The sequence below is a fragment of the Peromyscus maniculatus genome, chromosome 16 (assembly GCF_049852395.1).
Source record: "Peromyscus maniculatus bairdii isolate BWxNUB_F1_BW_parent chromosome 16, HU_Pman_BW_mat_3.1, whole genome shotgun sequence".
Classification (NCBI taxonomy): domain Eukaryota; kingdom Metazoa; phylum Chordata; class Mammalia; order Rodentia; family Cricetidae; genus Peromyscus; species Peromyscus maniculatus.
The window spans coordinates 66,533,476-66,543,483 of record NC_134867.1 but is presented as its reverse complement, the minus strand read 5'-3'; the positions used below and the strand labels follow the sequence as shown (position 1 = coordinate 66,543,483).

The window sequence follows — 10,008 nt, the reverse complement described above, 5'->3', positions numbered from 1 at the left end:
AACGCTGTCCAACTTTTATCACTAAAATGCCCAGTGTGCTTGTTTTAAGTCATCACTTACACAAGCCACTTTTCCTTGGAATTTCTCTAAATCTTTATTGGTTCGCTCCTGTCTTTTATCATGGAACATATAAGATACACACAGACGACATAGAGAGACCAGCACAGTAACTCCCAGGTACCTCTCAACCACGCCATCAACTACTCATACCTAACCTTGCATCATTCTCCACTGCACTCCTACCAGACTATTTTAAAACAAATCTCAGAATGCCTGTAATTTTATCTTGTAAATATTCTAAAGATCATGACTATGTTTTGTAATAACACCACAGTATCATAATCACACTTTCAAGATTAACTGTAATTCCTCAGTATCAAATGTCCATCCCATCTGTTAAAATCCCTTCCTTGTTCCCTAAGTGTCTGTCAACAGCTTGCTCAGATTCCAAGCCCCCCACCTCCTCACACCTTCACTCTCTTCAAATTTGCTTATCAAAGAAACAAGGTGGTTTTTCTCGCAAAGTCCCCATGTTTTGGTTGTCACCAACTGCATTCTTATATTTTTTAACCCTCTTTTCCTATAAATGGATAGATTTAGAGACTTGATTACATTTGTTCTGTTTTTCACCAAGTGAACAAGTCTTATTACTTAGTAGAGCAGTTTAGACCTGTTTCTACTAGTTAAACAATAATGCACTTTTAAAGAATTAGATTTATTTATTCTGTCTTATGTGTATAAGTACTTTTGGCTAAATGTATGTATTTGCATCACATGTGTGCCTGGTGCCCACAGAGGTTGAAAAAGGTTGTTAATCCTCTGGAACTGGAGTTATGGGTGGATGTGTCTCACCAAGTGGGCTCTAAGGACTTAACCTGGGTCCTCTGCAAGAGCAACAAGTGCTCTTACCTGAGGCAGCTCTCCTGCCCCAAAAGATCTTTGTTTCTTAATTAAAAATTAAATTTTCATAAATATATTTTCATGTAGCAAGTTGTTGGACTATCTTTGGGCCACCAGCTCACAAATAATGACCTGGAGACTTATTACTAATTATGAAAGCTTGGCCTTGGTTTAGGCTTTCCCCAAGTAGCTCTTATAACTTAATTAACCCATATTTTTTAATCTACGTTCTGCCACGTGGCTTGGTTAACTCTTCTTAGTATTGCACATCCAACTTGCTCCAAGTCCGCTGGTGAAATTTCACACCTAGATTCCTCCTCCCAGTTTCTCTGTGCCTGGAAGTCCTACCTATATCTTCTGCCCAGCTGTTTTATTACACCAGCCACAGCAGTACTTCTTCACACAGTGTGCAAATATCTCACAACATTTTCCCCTCCCTCAACTCCTCCCAGATCCTCCCCACTCCCCTACCCACTAAACTTTTGTCTCTCTCTCTCTCCCTCCATCCCTCTTAAAAGAAAAACAAACAAACAAACAAACAAAAAAAAAAAAACAAAAACCAAACCAGAATTATTTTATTTTTATTTGACGTGAATTGGTGTTTCACCTGCATTTATATCTGTATGAGGGTGTCAGATCCCCTGTAACTGGAGTTACAATTTTAAGCTTCCATATTGGTGCTGGGAATTGAACCCAGTTCCTCTGAAAGAGCAGTCAGTACTTTTAACAGCTGACTCATCTCTCCAGTCCCATAAATCTTTTTTTAATATCAGAGTATCATTTTGTTTTGTCTTCTTTTATGTCAATATGAAATAATTTGCATTTTCTCGGCACCTGTCCTGGTCTCTCACAAGATCTTCCTGCCTGTCTGGAGGGTGGTCACCAACCTCCAGGTTTGGCTTGAGAGCTCCTTGCATACACTCAGCAGTCCAGTGGGTGTGGTTTGTCAAGAGGCGCTCTACCTCATCTCAGCTTCTCCAAATAATTCATTTTTCTTTTGTATTTCTACCCTGTCATCTTACCTCACTCTGTGTTAGTATAAATCTCATTCATAGTCTCAAGTTTTTCACAGTTATTGGTTATGATGGTTAGGGATTTTTAAGAGTTATTTTTGTTTTAGTTTTTTGGCTATATATTTATGTATTTGGTGGAGGGTGAGTGTGCCATGACGTGTGTGGAGATCAGCAGACAGCCTGTGGGAGCTTCCCTCTCTTCCCACCGTGTGTGTCCTGCCATCAAACTCAGGTCATCAGGCGAGTTGGTGCTTTTACCCACTAAAGCCACCTCACCAACCCTATTTTTGTCACTTCTTAGTTAGGTGTTTATGTGCCCAAGGAGGTCAGAAGAGGGCTGGATTACCACTTGAGTCACAGGCAGTCGTAAACCGCTGGACGTGTGTGCTGGGAACAAGACGTGTAGGCTCTTGACTACTAAGCCATCTCTATGGTAAGGATGGATAGTTTTAATTGTCAACTGGACACGACCTGGAATCGGAGAAGAGAGTCTTAGTGAGGGATTGTAGCTCCTCCGTTTGGTCTTTGAGTGTGTCTGTGAGGGATTATCTTGATTGCCTTAGTTGATATGAGAAGAACTATTCTGAAAGTAGATAGCACCATTCCTTGGTTTGGGGTACTGGACTGTGTAAGAGTAAAGGAAAACTAGTTTTGCCTTCAGCATGTGCGTAGTCATTTCTCTCGGCTCTTTTTAAAATTTAAAATCTTTAGGTTTATTTATTTATTTATTTATTTATTTATTTATTTATTTATTTATTTATTTATTTATTTTTGCGGGTCAGGGGGTTTGTGTGGAAATCAGAAAACTTGTAGGACTAGATTCTTTCCTTCTACGATGCGGGTCCCAGCGGTGGAGTTAGGGTCATGAGACTTGGCAGTAAGTGCCTTTACCTGCTGAGCTGCTTGCTTGTTAGCCCTGTCTCCGCTCTTGACTCCAGATGTGATGGACCAGGTGCTTTAGCCTCCCGCTGCCTGACCCCTCCTCGGTGATGAACTATACCCTGGAATTATGAGTTAAAATGAATCCTTTCTCTTACAAGTTGCCTTTTGTCAGAGTATTTTATCTCAGCAACAGAAGTGAAACTAGAACCTTGGCCTGCTGACTGTTCCCCCAGTCATGGGATTCCTTTTACAGCTTAGCACTGTTTTCTGTGCTCTCTGCTAGTAATCTCTTGAGTCACAGGTTTTATTCTGAGGGACAACAGTCCTGGTGCGTGGCCCATAGTCTCCTCACCACCTCTGTCGTTATCTTTATTACTGCAGCCTATTTCTGGAGCGAGCCAGCGACAGCTGTAGGCTACATTTAACTCACACAGCTGAGGCTCACAAAGTCTGCTTCACGCTATGCACCTGGTCCTGCCTGGTACCAATGGCAGCCACAGAGTCAAAGTGGCTTGAGCATCTCTGGGAGACTCAGGGTGGTCCAGGTTCTTTTTTAGAAACTGAAGATTCAGACTATGTGTAGTGGCGACTCCTGCATGCTTATTGTATGGCTAGCTCCCTGCCTGTGGCTCAGATCCCTGACGGCCTTAAAAGGAGAGGACTTGAGAAATGTCCCACTGAGTCAGCATGCTGCAGAAGCCAGCATCTTGTCCTGGAACATGAAGCTAAGGGAGCACAACCAGGTGGGCTTAGGAGCCTGGGAGAGCCTCAGCTGTGGTTAAGATATGAGGCTAGAACACACAAGCAAAGGTAACACCCCAGAAAACCGGTGTTCAGCCCTGTGGCTGGCTGTCTTGGCTAGGACTTTCTCTTCAGACTTGTGATCACCACGGCCAGGGTCTGAAGTGGCTCTGATGTCCACTTTTGCCGCACTGTGGAGTTCCATGTTTCTCTGAGTCATGGATACTGTTAAACTTAGATTTTTATGACCCACCTTTGAATTGGTGCTATTTTTTGGTTGGGAACTGCAGAAGACACTCTATTGCTGGGTCACCAGCTAAGGAGGAAGGTCAACTGGTTGCTTCTCAGCCTCTCTGAGCGAGCAGGTTTTCACCCCAGTACCTGACTCCCGAGTCTTTATTGGTAAAATAGCATGATAAGGACTTAGTTAAAAACTACATTTGGCTGCAGAGGCAGAGGCGGTTTTAGCCGAATACAAAACTCCTGCGGGGCCTCGGCCCAAGCAGTGGGGCAGTGATTTGCAGTAGCTGAGACAGCAGTAGATTCAGGTGCAGCCGCTGTGCTGACAATAAAACAGCAGCAAGATGCTATCTTAATGATGATAATAATAATAATAATAATAATGATAAATTAATTCAATTTTTTGTGTATGACTTAAACTAAGACTGATCATCATAAAATGTCTGATTCTTGAAGAATGCTTTTTTATTTTTTTATTTTTGGTGGGAAAAGTCTTTTAAATATACTACAGGACTGAGTTGGACAAACTGACTTTGGGCAGTGTGTTGGCTAGGTCAACTTGACACAGGCTGAAGTCATCAGAGGGAACCTCAACTAAGAAAACACATCCATAAGACTGGGCTGTAGGCAAACCCACAAGACATTTTCTAAGTTTGTGATTGATGGGTAGGGCCCAGTCCATTGTGGGTGGTGCCATTACTGGGCTGGAGGTCCTGATTTCTATTTACAAAAAAGAGGCTGAGAAAGCCACGAGGAGAAGGCAGTAAGCAGCTCCCCTCCATGACCTCTGCATCAGTCCCTGACTCCAGGTTCCTGTCCTGACTTCCTCAACTGATGAACAGTGATGTGGAAGTGTGAGTCAAATAACCCTTTCCGCCCCAAGTTGCTTTGGTTGTAGTTTTTCATCACAGCAATAGAAACCCTAACTAAGGCAGGCAGGGAACTGTTCCTAATCACCCCACACTCTGTACAGGCCTTCCTAAGGTGGACCTAAGGTAGATGTACAATGCCCAAATAATGCATTATCAGGCACTTCTCCTGGACCAGCCCCATTTCCAATTCTTGTAAAACCTCAGCCATCAGCCCAGCCAGCATACTGCCAGACAGTCACCCAGCAGAGCTTTTCCAAGACAGCAGTCAAGTTAGGGTCATCAGATTCCACTGACCAGATTCGGGGCACAGCAAGGTATGTGACATTGCCTTGGATGCTGATGAGGCCCCCTGGAACCAACCACCATGAACAGAGATGCAGTCCTGGTGTTGTCCTGGTCTGCACACTCCAGCTCCAGCCTGCAGGACTGGCAATGCAGAAGCTGCAATAAAAGATGGACTGCAGCAGCTTCAGGTCCCCCCTCAGGCAGGGTTCTGGTCCTGGCTGCTGATTCCCCTGTGGCAGGGGCTGCTGCACCTCTACTTCTTTCTGGGGCTCGTGGGCCAGGAGCCTCTGGCCTCTGCTCCAGGCTCCAACTCCAGTAGAGTCCGTCCAAATTTCCTGAAAGTGACATGTTCCAATCTGTGAGACCTGAAGAGGAACTGTATGGGAGCAGTTTTGTTCAAGATGAAATCAGGAATGCTGGGGCCTCAGTTGTCACCTTGGACAGGGTGTTGTGGGCCCAGTTCCTCAGCTGAGGGACTCTAGCACAAAGGGCTGAGCTTCTGGGGTTAACTCAGGCATTTCACTGGGGAAAGGGCAAAACCATCACTGTGTATACAGGGGTATGCATTTGCCATGGTGCATGTCCATCATGCTCTCCTAGAGTCCATATGGCTGCCAGGAGAGGAAGCCATTGTCTACTGCAAAGGGTATCAAAAGGGAAATCCTCAGAGGCCCAAGGGAATAGAGCAGCAGACTTGGCCACCCAGAAGGTAGACCTAGAACTGGTGAAGCCTCTCCAAAACTTGAATTGCCCTGGAACTCAACCTATACACAAACCAAGTGGACAAAAAGTGAAAATGCCAAACAGGATGCCAAACTGTGTCTGTGGTCTTTTCTGCTAGGTACCTCACAATGTTCTTTTCCAGTGTACAAAGGACTCTACTTATCTGGTTATTTATTCAATATATGAATGAAGACATGACTAGTGGATTAATGGGTGGGAAGTAGCCATAGCAGGTGAGGAATTGTGGGTTGAAAGCATGGGCCTGAGTGCATCCCAAGGACGAGATGAACAGCAAAGACCCTGGGTTCAGCAGACAAGACTTCAGAGTGAGAGCTATAATGAGCAGTAGGGGACACGTCACCTGTCCTGTGCCATCCCCTTGGTCTGAGTCATGGTTCTATTGCTGTGAAGAGATACCATGACCAAGGCAAGGTATCTCTTATAAAAGAAAGCATTTAATTGGGTTTTGCTTACAGTTTCAGAGGTTTAGTCTATTATCATCACGGTGGAAAGTATGGCCACATACAGGCAGACATGGTGCTGGAGAAGAAGCTAAGAGCTCTACATCTGGGTCTGCAGGCAGCAGGAAGAGGGGACACTGGACCTGGCTTGAGCTTTTGGAAACCCAAAGCCCATTCCCCAGTGACACACCTTCTCCAACGAGGCCACACCTCCTAATCCCTCTCAAATAGAGCCAGTCCCTAAAGACTAAGCATTCAAATATGTGAGTCTATGGGGGTTGTTCCTATTCATAATGCAAAAATTCATTCAGGCCAACTTCAAAAGTCCCCATAGTCTATTAACAGTCTCAACATTGTCATAAAGTCCAAAGTCTCTTCTGAGACTCATGGCAGCCTCTTAACTGTAATCCCCTGTTTAAAAAAACAAACAAGACAAAACAAACAAACAAACAAAAAACAAAAAACCAAAAAAGCAGATCACATACTTCCAACATACAATACACAGAATACACATTACCGTTCCAAAATGGAGGAAGGGGAGCATAGTGAGGAAATACTAGACCAAAGCAAGACTAAAAACAACAGAGCAAACTACAAACTCTGCATCTCCTTGTCTGATGTCAAAGCACTCTTTAGATCTCTAACTCCTTTCAGTTTTGCTGACTGCAGCACACTTGTCTCTCTTGGGCTGATTCCACACCCTGTTTTTACCTCTTCTTGGCAGGTATCCCATGACTCTGGCATCTCCAACATCTTGGGGTATCCAACACAATCCAGGCTTCACCTTCACATCTTCACACAATGGTCCCTCTGGGCCTCCATTCAGGGACACTCCTGACACATGCCTGACCTCAGTGGCTTTTCTTAGCTGAGAAAGGAGATTCTATAAACCCTTTCTTGTATCCTTGACTTTAAAAGAAAAACCACATGGTCAAAGTTGCCAAGTTATTCTGCTTGATGGGACTGAAACCTGGACCCCTCATTCAATTATTTGTGATTTGGCCTTCTGTTTTCTGTGGATTCCTTCACTACTTAAGCTTTTCTTTAATTCCTTCCACAAATTGGAAGCTTAGCTGGGTGAAATTTTGCTCTGAGGTCACCACTCCCTTTGTTACATTTAGCATCAGGCTTGATTTAATCTGTTTATCTCCTTGAATGCAGGACTTAGCTCCATTACACTTCCTGGTGCTGCTGGTGCTCCTCTTCTCCTCAAACTATACAATTTATATTTTTCCTTGCTCAGCTTTCTCCTTTTCAGTATAGATCTTCATAAGAGTGACCACTAGTAACCACATGACAGAGTCAAAACTAAGCTGTCTTGAAATCTCCTCTGCCAACACTATTAATCCAAAACTCTTCAATTTACCCTCAGGCAGATATTTGGGGCAAGGGCAGAAAGCACATTCTTCACCAAAATATCACAAGAATGGTCTCTAGGCCACTTACTAATATTCTTCTCCTCTGAAAACTCCTGAGCTGGGCTGTCTGTATCTACATTGCTCTCTAAGCACCACTGTCTTCCATTCTCCCACCAGTATGGCCCATTAAGCCCTGCTGAAAGCATTCAACTGTTTTCCTAATCCAAAGCTCCAAAGTGCACATTCTGCCAACAATCAGCACTGTCAGGCCTGTCACAGCAATACTCCACCCTCTGGTACCAACTTCTGTCTTAGTGTTCTGTTGTTGTGAAGAGACACCATGATCATGGCAATTCTTATAAAAGAAAGCATTTAATTGGGGCTTACTTACAGTTTCAGAGGTTTAATCCATTATCATCATGCCAGGAAGTACAGTCTTACTCAGGCAGACATGGTGCTGGAGAAGTGGCTGAGAGTTCTACACCCAGATCTGCAATCATCAGGAAGAGAGACCCTGGTTCTGGCTTAAGCTTTTGAAACCTCCAGCAAGGCCACAGCTCCTAATCCTTTTAAATAGTGCCACTTCCTCATTACTAAGCATTCAAATATATGAGCCTATGGGGGCATTCTTATTCAAATTACTACACCCTCCAACAGTGCATGTGTCCTCTGTATGGGCAGCTGAAGTCTACTTTCTATAGGAAGCTTGGTAGGAAGGGGAGGAATAAAGCCTCAGGCTGTACCACAAAAGTCAGGAAGCTGGCAGATATTGCAAGTATAAGCCAGGGGTCTGAGGTTTGTGGTTTTGATTGACACTCAGTAGATGTTCTGATTCTACTGGAAGAAGAGGTGATAACTGAAGCTGGACTCCAATGGAGAGCTTAGGGGTACACATGGAGAGGTGGCTCAAGACAGGTAAGTAGGATGAAATGCTTCCAAACAAATCCAAGATATATTACATTCACACCCTCTGGGTTCACACCCTCCACTAGTATCCTTGCCTTCCTGTCTTTCCCAAAGTGCAGAAGCAAAGCAGCTACAATGGTCTAGGGCCAGCATAGATAGGGCTGGGGATGTTGCCCAGATTTACAACTTGAGATTGGAGGGTCCCATGAGTCCCAAGGCTAGCTCCATTGTCCTGGACACTATAGTCTACCTGTCCCCTCTGAGGTTTCCGTCACTCCTTTGTGGGTGATACACCCTTCCTGTCATAAACAGAATAGAGGTCAGAGTAGCCAGTATAGTCAACAGTCAAGAAGGAGGGTTGGAATAAGGCCTGGGCCAACTGAACCCAGCACCAAGCTGAATGGCAGCCCAAGGCTCCTTCAAGAAATGGGAAAGGGCTGCAAGACTTTCTCCAGAACCTGGATCCCTTTATTTCTGGAGGGCAGTGGTGACTGACCCACCACTGTGGTGCTTGTGGGCACAATGTGGTGGATTCACATGTTGGAAAGTCTGCTCTATGCACATGATCTCTTACAGTTTTCATAGCACTCTTTTGAGATAAGTTTGCAATTTATTACCCTTTAAACTAAGTTAAGGGACCCTGAAACTCATTCTTTCACGCCTTACTTTTAGATGGCTGCACTAGACATTCATTGCTGTCCATGATAGTAAACACAAGTGCTCTGATAGTAAACACAAGTGCTCTGAGCAGGAATGCATGGCTTTCCACATCAGAAAGAACTCTACTCACAGGCTCTCTATCTGGAAGGGACAAGATCATGACTATGCAGATGCACAGTAGGTCTTGCCTGGAACTGATAAGTGACCTGCACTCACCTTACCTTTGACCCAAGTGTCCCCGAGGAGGAAGTTTACCCACATGGTGATCAACAGCAGTTTAATGACATCAAAGACACAGCCAGAGACAACAGCTCAAATCACAATTCTGAGTTGGAGCCTGGCCTTTGTCAGGCAAGTGGGTCTTACTGTTTTCTTTCTTTCTCCCTTTCTCCCTTTCTCCCTTTCTCTCTCTCTCTCTCTCTCTCTCTCTCTCTCTCTCTCTCTCTCTCTCTCTCTCTCTCTCTCTTTCTCTCTCTCTCTCTTCCTTCCTTTTTTTTTTCTTTTTGAGGGTTTCTCTGTGTAGTGTTGGTGCCTGTCCTGGATCTTGCTCTGTAGACCAGGCTGGCCTCGAACTCACAGAGATCCACCTGGCTTTGCTTTCCGAGTGCTGGGATTAAAGGTGTGCACCGCCACCGCCCAGCGGTCTTATTGTTTTCTAAACTGGTCCACCAGAGAGAGTTAAACCAAAATGGATTCTACCGGGCTCAGAGTTCCTATGTCAGTCTGCACACCACTAAACTAATATGAAGCCACTGAAGTACATAAGTGTGTGCCATCAGACATCAACTACAGTGAGTCCTTGCTGTGTGTTATGAACTTTCTTTCTTGTGTTTATGGCTCCAAGAGGGAACCAATGGGTGGATTGTGGGGCACTATAGGTTCTGATTTGTGTTGTTACTCAGGATCAGCTGGCAGCAGCTTCGGGACCTTTTATGTGTGATTTCCATCTAGTAAGTAGACTGGAAAA

General features: G+C 44.5%; 1 long non-coding RNA gene across 1 annotated transcript; it reads right to left on the bottom strand.

The window, feature by feature from the left end:
• Window positions 1-4,234: 4,234 nt before the first annotated feature.
• On the bottom strand, window positions 4,235-9,513 carry LOC121823051 (uncharacterized). The gene is made up of 2 exons (XR_006064345.2): window positions 7,867-9,513; window positions 4,235-5,268 (listed from the first exon to the last, which is right to left on the bottom strand). It is a non-coding gene; the product is annotated as an uncharacterized LOC121823051 (long non-coding RNA).
• Window positions 9,514-10,008: the final 495 nt, after the last annotated feature.